We start from the raw sequence: 12502 nt of genomic DNA, 5'->3' as shown, positions 1-12502 counted from the left end.
GAGGAACAGGATATTTACACAGTTTTGAAGTATCTCCTTATAGATAAGAGTTACCTTTATATGTAGTGAAAAAATCTCTTAGCTAAGTGATCAAAGTTAATTAACATCACCAACAATGCCTCCTGGTATGAGGTACTGAGGACACATTACCTGACAAAAATGCATAACCTGTATTGATTTATGAGGTACAAGTTGACAGACCCCAATTAAAGGACATTCTATGAAACAACAAGCCTGTATTCTTCAAAAAATGTCAATCACGAAAACAACGAAAGGCTGAGGGACTGTTCCAGGTTAAAAGAGACCAAAGAAATGACAACTAAATATAATGCATCATTCTAGATTGGGGGAGAAACTATAATACAAGATAGTTATTAACACAATCAGGAAAATTTGAATATAGACTATGTGTCAGATAATAATATGCATCCATGTCAAAATAAACTTCCTGATTTGATATTACACTGTGTTATGTAAAAGACTGTCCCCGTTTTTAAGACAGAAATGCTGAAGTATCTAGTGATAAACGGTCATGATCTCTGCAAGTTACCCTCAGCAAAAAAAGAAAAAAATAAGAAGAAAAAAAATGTGCATACTACACACAAAAAAGATAAAGCAAATACGGCAAAATGTTATCAATGTATGAACGTAGGTGGGGCAAAAGGGGTTCATTTTAATCCCCTTGCAACTTATCTATAGGCTTTATTTTTTGTTTTTACAAAATGAAAAGTTTAACTTTAAAAATGCTCTGTAAGAATTTTCTACACAAATAGGCCCTCATATAAGATTGTCTTTTGGGGTCTCAAGAAACTGATCTCTCCTTCCTAACTCTTTGAAACAGTATACATGATACATATATTCCAAGAAGTATGTTTTCATAATCTAAATGTCTTGCAAGGAAGTAAGGTAATAACAGCAACAGCCATAACAATGGCTATCTTTTTTCAAATATTTACTATGTGCAGGTACTATGCTAAGCACTTTATATACACTATTCTCATTTAATCCATATAAGCTGAGAAGCAGGTATTATTAGCCCCAATTTACAAATGAGAAAACTAAGGATCAGGAAGGTTAAGCAACTATCCAAGAGATAACGCAGCTAGTAAGTGCTAGCTGGGAGCGCCAGAATTTAAATCCAGACTTGTCTAATTCCAAAGTCCTTGCCACTATATTCTTCTGTCTCCCAGAAATACAAGATTTTTAGAAACAAGCTGTCTCCTTACTGCTGCTTCCTTCTATCAAGAACATTCTCTCTACAGCATAGGTCCCTTAAGTTTTTGCAGACTTCTGTCAAGCCAGCCTAACTAAACAGTGGAATAAAAGGTCACACTATCTAAAGGTAAACAGTGTCCCAGGACCAATCAACTAGAACTGACGTGGCTACTGGCTTGATTCAGAGGCTGCCTGATTTGTCAGCTGTACAGGTGTGCAGATCCTTCTCATTGGAGAGTTTTGCTAGGACTTCCTGACAAGCTTTCAACTCAAGCAATAAAGAATTCTTTAATTTCTGCTCCTTCCTCTTCTGACATGACAAATAGGTGGTATTTTAAAGGCATGTGTACTTTTCATTCATGATACAAAACAGAGTTTTAAGGGTTCCATAATGAATCAAGGGGAATGTCATGTCATATTTTTACCAGTCATGTTTCATAACTTCAAGTTAAAATTCCTTAATGTTTAATAGAAAAATACTTAACATGTCCAAAGACACGTTTACAGGAACTTCTCAGAAGTCTTTGCTTTGTGTATGGGAGGGTATGTGTACAAAAATATTTTCACAGCTTTACTGAAGTATAATTGACATACAATAATTACTACTATTACTACTAACAATGAGCACTTATTTAACACCTGTATTTTACCTAAACACTTTAAAAATACTAAAACTCTCTTAACATTCACAACTCTTTGACACAGGTGTATTATTTTTATCACTATTTTATAGATGGTAAAACAGAAACACAGAAGATAAGGTCACACAGCTAGTAAGCAGTGAAGCTAGGAATCAAATTCAGTCAGCCTGGCTACAGATTACACACCCTTTACTCTTATAGTATATGATACAATACGATACTATACTATACAAGAAGGCATCTGATAACTATCTCTAAATATCTGAATGCCTGTCATGTTGGATAGGACAGAGACTTATTCTGTGAAAGTCCAGACAACAGAAAATGGCTCACTGGTTGGAAGATGCAGAGACACAAATTTTAACCAAACATAATAAAAACCTTTTTAGGAACAAGTTATCTGAACTGGGTTACCTCAGGAGGCATTGCATTTTGGTACACCAGGACGTTCAAGCAGAGGTTATGTAGAATTATATTTATTCATTTCATTGGTCATAATCCTGTTGAAGTTCCTCTTGGTTGATCTTTTTGTTTATTGCAATCTGTTAAAATAATTTCAAATCTTGACTGCCATTTATCATATTAGCTGTTTATCACAGCTTTATGTAATCTATCAATTTGAAAAGTATAATAGTTTTTATGTCTCCATCCAAGTCACTGCTGAAAATATTGATCAGGATAGATACATGTCACCATACATCAATGTGACAGTGTGACATACCACCAGAACCTCTCTCCTCATTGAGATCCACCCTTAATACTCTTTAGGTTAGCAGAATGTAAAACACAGTAGAGTTTTTCCTTAGAAAACAGAATAGAGAATATATTTAGAATTCTTAATGATTAGTGTATTCAATCAGATGTAAACCTGTTTCATTGTACTATCACACAATCGACATTTCTCTATCACAGTCTCAAAGATTAGATGATACTAGCCATGATAATAATTATAGCTAACACATATGGTACTTCCTATGAGTCAGGAAGTTATAAACCTTCTGCATATATTAAATAATTTAATCCTCACAACAATTCTATAAGGTAGGTAACACTATTATCCCTATTTTTCAGATGAGGAAATTGAGGCACAGCTAGGTTAAATGACTTGACTAAGGTCACACACCTAGGACAGGGTAAAAACAGGGTTTGAACCCAGGCATTCTCACTCTAGGGTCTGTGTGCTTAACAACACCACTATGCTGCCTAGTATATAAAATGGTCATACGTGAATTTAATCAAAACCACTTATTGCACTCTGGCTACGTGCAATAACCAGCCAGGCAGGAATTTAATTTCATCTTTCATAAAGACTGGGCTCCCTTCCCACTGGGCATATCACTGACAGACTTCCAGGCACTCCAGGGGTTTGTTTTGGTTTGGGCCAGAGTAGAAGAGCAGAGGCGGCACTAGCACTAGACCAGGAATCACATCATATAAACTAGCATTTAATTTTAGCTCCTCCCAGTACCTTAACTATAGGTTAAGCTAAGTCCCTTGACTCTAGAAGTTCCTTCACGTGATTAAGGAAGGTTCTAACAAAATGTACTTAATTTCTAAGACATGGTAAGGATCAAATGAGAAATTAGACCACAAACCCCCTAATGAAGTGGGAGCTTTGTTGCGCTATCTTTGATACACTTATAAATTGACAAATACCTGCCCCCTTTCCATCAAACAAAACTAGTGTTCGTGGTGCTTTTCAAAATTTCAAAGGAGTTTTCTATGCTTATTACATTTATTCAAATAGTTATTGAGCACCTACTTTGTGCCAGGTCTCATTGCTAGGTATTGGATGTATTTATTATGATGTTTGTGGTTCCAACTGATAAGAAACCCAGCTTAACTGACTTAAGCAAAAAGGGGAATGTATTGATTGACACAATGAGACAGTTCAGGATCTGGCTTCTCTCCATCATTAGCTTTGGTTTCTCTAGGTTGACTGTTTCCAAAAAGGCTCCTCTGGTTATAGGATGGCCACAGGATGGTTCCTAGAGGCATGTCTCTAGGTTCAAATACACAAAGACATGATAATAATTGTCCAAGTATTCTCATTAGGTGAGTCCTGAAATTCACTCTGATTGGACCAGCCTAGGTCACCTATCACTGACCTCCTCTCCTTCCCTAATCTGTGGCCAGCAGAGTGATGTGCTGCTGGTTTAGGTTTGGCTCATGCAATCTAATGCTAGGGCTGAGGGTGAAGCCTACACAGACCAAATGAGGGTGAGTCTCAAAATGAAAATGGCCTCTTTTCAGAGCAGGAAGACTGAACAGTGGGAAGACAAAATCTGGGCGCTCACATGCACATGCTTGTGTTTTAAAGATGAAAGCCTCCTACAAGTGCAGTTTTAGGAACTCCCACCCAATCCCCTCTATTCTACTTCCTTATTGCTAGTAGATCTAGCAAGTACCCCAGGATGAAAGAGGAGGTGGACTCTGCTTCCTAAGCTATACAACAACTGAAATAGTAGGAAGGTGCAATCACATATACTCTTCAAGTTTCAAAAATCTAATTCAAACTTGACTGATTATCACACTGAACTATCTGCAAAAAAAAGGAGATATGAGTTTTTTCTTTGCATTCTGTTCCCGCTTCCCCCATCTCTGGGCCTACCTTATCTTCCTCAGTAAAACCCTATACGTACTAAGTTTCTACTGGTATACCAATGAGTGAGCAAGCATACCTCATATTTGAGATCTTTATCTGCTTCTACCATTGTGGAGCTTAATAAAGTGGTGCTCTAAGAGACAAGCTCTGTAAACTCCTACGTTAAAGTGCATGTAATACTCTTGGGAATCATGTCATCTGCTGTACATTCAGGTCTTTCTGCAGATAACTGCAGTCAAATCACTCCTTGTGTAAAGGCCCTTGAAGCTTGAGAGAGGATACGTCTAACCCATAGTGGGAGGAGGGACTGGATTCAAGAACCAGCAGACCTCCTAGATGAGGGGTCAGCAAACTACAGCTCACAGGCCAAATATGGCCCACTGCCTGTTTTTGTAATTAAAGTTTTATTGGAACACAGCCACACTCATTCACTGATATAGTGTCTATGGCTGCTTTTGTGCTACAACTGCAAAGTTGAGTGTTGCAACAGAGATCGTATGACCTGCAAAGCCTAATATTTACTATCCCACCCTTTACTGAAAAAGGTTGCCAACTCCCATCCTAGATGAAGTCAGGACCAGTTCCATCAATAATGGGGTGGGAAATTCTACCTAGATTATGCAAACGATTCTAGGGTAGAAGACAGTGCTAGGAATGGGATTATTTCAAGAAACTGTACTTTCTGATACGGAATTTTCTGATACAGGATTACTGCAGCTTCTGTCACTAACCTGTATATATCACCACATTATATAGAATATGTCAAAAGAATGCCTGATTTGGGAATTCTAAATGTAAAAGTGAATTTCACAGTATGACCTAGACTGACAAGATTAGTTTTAAACCAGAGCTCAATGTTTCTCCTCAATATTTGAGGCCAGTAAATCGCCACATCTAAGATCTTAGCTTCAAACTTGATCTCTTCCCTTTAATTTCTTCAGAGAAACCTTTATTCCATAAACACTGAGTGGGCACTTACTCTAAGCCAGACTCTGGGTTAGCACTGGAACAAAATAAAGCTTATACTCAGGCCTGGCCACACAGCAGAATATTTCAGGAAAGAGATTATCCTAAAAACCACAAAGGACATTTATAATAGTTCTTATAGTTGATGATTTTGCTCTATCGCTATTCTACTAGAAGATTCAGTGAGTTAACCCTGCATTTAGATTGTGTTCTCCCTAGAGTGGGTTATAGAACTTACATCTGTAAGGCAGGATCTATGACAGATTCAGGGAGACCGTGATTTGAAAAAAATTATATCTTTATTTTTACTAACCTCTGGCAAATTCACCATTGCCTTCAATTATGAACATAAGCCACAAGAGTAATAGTAGACTTAGTAGCAAAATAGAGGGGGCCTGCTCTGGGGATGAGTGGTTAAGTTCGCACACTCCACTTTGGTGGCTGGGGGTTCCAGAGGTTCGGATCCTGGGCGCAGACAGGGCACCGCTCATCAAGCCATGCTGAGGCTGCGTCCCACGTAACACAACCAGAAGGACCTACAACTACAATATACAACTATGTACTAGGAGTTTTGGGGGAGAAGAAGAAGAAAAAAAAGAAGACTGGCAACAGATGTTAGCTCAGGTGCCAATCTTTGGAAACAAAAAAAAAGAAAAAGAAAAATAGACTTTGTCACCAAAGAAATCAGATATTTTCATATATTATACTTGCTACAAATATCTTGAAATATTGTTCAAACTCATGATCATTTTAAAATTATGAGTTATAAGACCCACTGATAGATAGTAAACACTATTTACTATGTTAATAAAAAGCACGTATAGTGCTTATCACACATTTAAAAAATATTTTGATAACTATATTTCATATAATTTGTTTCCTTTATAATTCTATGTATTTTATTTTTTGCATATAAAAATATTATTCCAAAAAGGGAGTCCACACAGTTTCGCCATACTGCCAAAGGGGTCCATGGCACAAAAAAGATTAAGACCTCTGCTCTAGGGTCAAAAAATAAACAAACAAACATAATCACATCTAAGGTAATTCTCTATAAATTAAAAAAACTCCCTCTGTTATCTGTCAAGTGCTATACACTCAGTATGTTCTCTAATAGAGAGCAAAGACCATATGTCACTATTTTTAGCAGCCCTCACTTGAAAACTGGTTTGCAAATAGTTGTGAATGTGCTGTAACAGCCCAGCAGATGCATGGGTTCTCCTGGCTCACTGGCAGTCATTCTAGTCCAAACACAGAAAGCTTCAAACTAATAGAACTTTCAACTTTCAACAAGAGAGTTACCAAAAGAAAAGGAGAAAAAAGAGAAAAAAAAAAAAAGCCTGCTATATATCTATCTACTAATTTGGTTTGCAAACAGTAAAATACAGGTAATTCAATCATTTAAGTTAATGAGGTAACGTATGTAAACGAACCTAACCCAGTGCCAAATCTACATTAGTGACTCACGAACAGTTCTTTTTTAATTCTGGAGTGGAGCTCTGGTATATACTGCAAAATAGAGTATGTAAAAGTGTGTATTCCCTTGGGGCCGGCCCCAAGGCCGAGTGGCTGTTTGAGCGATCTGCTGCGGTGGCCCAGGGTTTCGCTGGTTCGGATCCTGGGCGTGGACATGGCACTACTCATCAGGCCACGCTGAGGTGGCGTCCCACATGCCACAATTAGAAGGACTTGCAACTAAGATATACAACTATGTACCGGGGGGATTTGGGGAGATAAAGCAGAAAAAAAAAGATCGGCAACAGTTGTTAGCTCAGGTGCCAATCTTAAAAAAAAAAAAAAATGTATATTCCCTGAATTTACTGACTGACTTGTCGAAGAAGGGAGTTAGGATTTAAATTTTGCCACAGATCATTCATAAAGCAACTAACAAAACAAATCACACTTCAAATACATGTCCAGGTACCTATTTGACAGGAACATTGTGAAAAGAGAAGTTTAGGACTAGAAACAGAAAGGTTTAAAGTTTAGGAAAGAGTAGGTGCTGAAGTCATCCTCTGAGCAAATAAGCAAGAGAGTTGAGCCTGGAGCCCTGATCTCCTCACTCTCTCCTTCCTAAGTCAATGTTTTTCTAACGTGACTGATGTGGTGATAAAATAAAAGATGTACAAGGAGCCACAATTTTGAGCAAAAAGGAACTGTAGAGTCCACTGATGATTGGGAAATACTCTAACTTTAGAGTTTCTCTAACCGAAAAAATTCCACCAAAAATCAGGACTTCAGAAAACTTTATTCTTTCCAATCTATTTTAGGGTAACACAAACTTTGGTGTAAGAGAGACCTATTTCTGTTTTATTCAGAAGGGGGAATTACCTCTATTAGTAGAAAAGCCAGAAGATCTGGCTTCAGATCAGTTATACAAATACTTGAAAACAAAGGCATGAGTAAGGAAATTACTATTGTTACTATTTTGTCATTATTTATCATTAATAACAATAGAAAATCATTATGCTTGCTTCTTCTATGAATATTTCATAAATTAATTCTCATCAGCACTTATAACATGGAAAAACTGGTTATTCAGCTCCCTAGGGGAATCACATCTAACCTAGAGGTTAGACAGCTCCGTAACGGAATCATGAACAGGGTCAGGTGGTTTACAAACTCCACGAGGTTGTATAAAAAGTTTGATGAGGGCTGGCCCAGTGGCGCAGCAGTTAAGCACACACATTCAGCTGTGGCGGCCTGGGGTTCACCGGTTCAGATCCTGGGTGCGGACATGGCACCGCTTGGCAAGCCATGCTGTAGCAGGCGTACCACATATAAAGTAGAGGAAGACGGGCACGGATGTGAGATCAGGGCCAGTCTTCCTTGGCAAAAAGAGGAGGAATGGCAGCCGATGTTAGCTCAGGGCTAATATTGCTCAAAAAAAAAAAAAAAAGTTTGGTGAATATGCATATATTTCACATAATTACAGGGCTGTTTAACCAGAAAAACAGCTACCTCTGCCATAGTTAGAAAATCTAAAACAAAAGAAAGTGATAATTCTTCCCACAGTCACAGAGTGAGTCAGTGTGTAAACATCAGATAAAGTAACCTGGGACTTCTGAATCCAAGGCTTTATCTGACTAAATCATTCTCTTTAAGGGATCATATATCCAAAGAGGAGGACCCCAAGAAAAATAAAACCTAGCCTGATTATGGAAGGAGGTATCATAGGCTGAGGGAGGAATAAGGTTCATTCTTTATCAATCAGGCCATTATACTAGTTTGCGAAGGGAATTTGCAAAGCAGGGTAGGTCAAAAAGAATCATTTCATTCAGAGAACACAAAGGACCCCAGAGGCAGTGCTGCAGTCCCCAAGCCTAAATGTCTTCTCTTCTACAGTCGGTTACCTTAAAGCATATATTGTGTTCTGGAAAGAAATCCTTTAAGATTTTATTTTTCTTTCTTCTCCCCAGAGCCCTCCAGCACATAGTTGCATATATTTTTTAGTTGTGGGTCCTACTAGTTGTGGCACTAGTGGGACACTGCCCCAGCATAGCCCAATGAGCAATGCTAGGTTCGCGCCCAGGATCCAAACCGGTGAAACCCCAGGCCCCGGAACCCGAGTGTGCAAACTCAACCACTCAGCCACCGGGCTGGCCCTAGAAAGAAATTCTTGAGTAGTTCTTTTCAGTTATGTAGAATGTGAGCCAAGTAAACATCTAATTGTTCTAGAAAACGGTGTAACCAGCCATTTTTAGCTAAACAAAGGCAATGCCTCACCATTCCCAACTCATTCCCATTCAACAATCTTTCCGAACTCTCTACACCCATCACAAAGTGTATATGTGTCTAGGAGGTGGGGGTGACTATTACGTTATCAGATAAGTTAAAATTACCTCAAGCTTCTTCTATTAGATATTTTTTAAAAAAAACATTGGGTGGCACAATCAGTAACACCTTCTACAAAGGGCTGTAAGAGAGGAGGAGGTAGTGAAACTCATTTTAGTTCTTTTCATCCACTTCATGAACAGGCCCTCACAAAAGTGAATCAGCAGCTAAAGTATCATTTGAATTACCCACAGCACAGTACATCCCCAGCATGCCAGTCTTGGCCTCCAGTGCACAAATCACTGAGCTGGAGAGCTAAACACATTAAAGCCTCTCCCAAGCGGCATTCTGGTCACCACTGTCGACCGTCCCAGCGGCATCCTTTCTTCCTCGTGATGGTCATCATCTGTTTACCACGGTTTACTGCACCAAATCCCATTCTCAACCAATATCTTTTTACTAGCAATTCTCTGTACTTGCAGAACCACTAAATATCAAGATTGAAAAGGACCCTGAAGGTCCTATCTCCCTACTCCCTATTCATTCTCGGCAGAACGTTTTCTGTCTTTAGCTTCAATTCCCTTCCTGCGCGTGTTCCTACCCTCCTGGAAGCTTCCCCTTCTTCAATGTCTATTCCCAGCAGTTTTTCCTATCACTGTCTCTATATATCCTCACTGCCTCTATAAATAGCACTGTCCCAATTTCAATATAAGTTCTGGTTCTCCCAAGTGAGATCCTGAGTTTCAGTCCTCAGTCATTACTAGTCACCTCAATTGCATTCGAGAAGCCTCCTCCAGGTAAGTCAACCTGATAGACTGTGTTGCAGCCATTGCAGTTTTCTCTATTGCGCATTTGTGCTTCCAAACAGGTCCCTAATAACAGAATCATGGCATTTTAGACCTAAAAGAAAACTTGCAAATCATCTGATCCAATGTTTTTCAAACTTTTACCACATTTTACTTCATACATTCTAAGATATATGAAATCCATTTTATGTCTTAATCTCATACGCACATAACTGAAACAAGTTTCATGAAACAATAGCTACCCTTACCATGTGAACACGCTGAAATTTTCTACTCTAGTCCATTCTTTTAAAAAATTTCATCAGAGGCCATCCACTAAATGGATTTCACCACCCAATAATAGGATGGAAGCCACAGTTGGGAAACAATCTAGTGCAAACTTCCCACTGACTGATGAAGAAACTGAAGCTCAAGGGTGAGGGAGGTTTTCCAGCCACAATTACACTCGGGTCTGTCTGGTAAGCCCCAGACCAGTGTTCTCTCCACTGAACACCTCCTCCGCCCAGTCTGCCACTCAGTCACACCCGCGCCCTAACACAAGCCCACCGGACCACGTCGGGCAGGGATCCACGCTCTTCCCCTGCTCAGCCCCGCAAGGCTGAGCTCCTTGGTCAGAGTCCCCCGCAGCCCGGGCTTCCTGTTACCTCAGGTCAGAGTCCCCTCACAGTCACCAGCCATCGATCAGAGTCTCCCCGAGTCACCGGCCCTAGGTCACAGTCCCTTCCAGTCGCTGCCTCATACTTCCTCTGTCAGAGTCCTCTCGCAGCCTCTGCCTCGCGCTCGCCGAGGTCAGAGGCCCTTCGCAGAGCAGTGGCTCTTAGGTCACAGTCCCTTCGCTGTCAGTGCCGCTGGGTCACAGTAGCCTCGCAGCCCCCGCCTCACACTCCCCTCGCTGTCACTGAGCCGCTCTTCCTTCAGTCACTCTCCCGGCGGTCCCAGCCCCACAGTGTCTCCTCTCAAACAGAGCCGCAAAGACGTGCACACCCCGGGTCCTCACCTGCAGCTCAGGCTCCCGGACCCCCGGCCCGCCGGATTCCTGCCGGGCGCCGCGGCACGGACAAGGGAAGTTGAGGAGGTTGCGGGGAGACGCCCGGGAAAGGCAGCTGACGAGGAGCGGGCCGGAAGTCCCGCCTCCTGCCCGCCCGCTGGTCAATCCGACCACGACTTTCCCCTGAAACCGCGAGCCCTGACACGGTAGTTCCGCCTCCACGGAGTCCCCGGGGAAGGAGTGACTGAGCGGAAAACTCCAGAGACAGCAGGTGAAACGGCTAAGGGTCAGCCTCCACGCGGAACTGGCGTAGGCGGCCACGACGCCTCCCGGCGTGAGGGACGGTGTAACTGTCCCGCATGCTCGCTGGCAGTCCGTCAAGAAGCGTTAATCCGGCGGCTCCCTTCTGCCCAGCTCCGGGCTGGGTCCCGCTCGGGCGGACCCGGCCGCCTGGGTCCCTCCCCCCGCAGCCCCAGCCCCTGGCGCAGGGCCGGGCACCCGTCCCCGGGCGGTCACAACGCAGGTGGCCGTGACGCCTTCCGCCCAACGCCCGGTCTGCGACCGCCTCACAGAGCGCCAACTTTCCCCTACTTGGTGACGTAAAGAGAACTCGCGTCCTCCAGTCAAGTCCTATGAAACCCTGTAGTGGGCCCCAAACCCTCCTCCAGCCTATTTCCCACCCAGGTAGCTCACCAAAAAAATGATCGCTAGGAATCAGCCGAGGGCTAGCTGAGCGGGAGCGGATTCCAGGGAGGCCACTGGTAGGACATCACATGGCAGGGTGTCTGGTGAAGAGAAACGTTTTCCTTTGCGATACTGAACTTTTGCAGGGGTCCCTTTTGCTTCTATAGATGTAAGGCAAGTAGATATCCAATGTTACGGAAGAAGTATGTAAAAGAACTTTGTAGTGTATTTACTTATTTATTCATTATTATTTTTGTTGATATACTTGAAAGTGACTGAGAAGAAAGAAGGTGGGTAAACTTATGCATCTGCTGAGGAGCCTACAGAGAGGAAAGGATTTAAATTGTGACCTTTTCCCTTTTGAGGTTCAAATACTAGTTATTTGAACATGACCATAGACTAAGGTGCTCCAAATAAGGAGAGCTAGCTTGAGAAGACACCAGGGACTCTAAGGGAAACATTACTCCAAAGATAGTGGGACTTAGGATAGTAACTAACATATTATGGGAGAGTCGTAAGGGAGGGCCAATCTCATACACAGCTTGGAAACTCTCAGACCCTGACACTGGACAAACCCCAGAGAAAACATGTATATGTAAGCTAATAAGCTGTGTAAGGTGTAGGGTAGCAGGAGTTGAGTAAAAACACTGGATGAAAGATAAAGGCAACAATTGAAAATGTAGAAAAAAACCTTTATGCACAATTAAATTCATCTCAGTGTTACTTACGATAATGAAAAATTAGAAATAATCAGTACCTCAATAAGGATATAGCAAAAATAACAGTATAACCTAATGGAATAAATGCAACTATAAAATTCTGC

At 41.4% G+C, this 12502-nt stretch overlaps 1 protein-coding gene across 8 annotated transcripts in view; it reads right to left on the bottom strand.

Annotated features, from left to right (window-relative positions):
- Positions 1 to 12359, bottom strand: part of PCYT1A (phosphate cytidylyltransferase 1A, choline) — a 77559-nt gene extending 65200 nt beyond the window's left edge. For 3 of the 8 annotated variants that reach the window (XM_070583491.1, XM_070583492.1, XM_008541913.2), the window contains exon 1: positions 11005 to 11520. The gene's annotated coding sequence lies outside the window, so the exon portion shown is untranslated. Of the gene's footprint in view, positions 1 to 2270; positions 2399 to 10651; positions 11544 to 11688 lie in introns of those variants that run through there. The other 5 variants (XM_008541915.2, XM_070583488.1, XM_070583490.1 and 2 more) reach the window with 5 other exon arrangements.
- Between the last annotated feature and the right edge of the window lie 143 nt (positions 12360 to 12502).

The sequence above is a fragment of the Equus przewalskii genome, chromosome 18 (assembly GCF_037783145.1).
Source record: "Equus przewalskii isolate Varuska chromosome 18, EquPr2, whole genome shotgun sequence".
NCBI classification, from domain to species: domain Eukaryota; kingdom Metazoa; phylum Chordata; class Mammalia; order Perissodactyla; family Equidae; genus Equus; species Equus przewalskii.
This window is presented reverse-complemented; position numbering and strand designations above follow the sequence as displayed.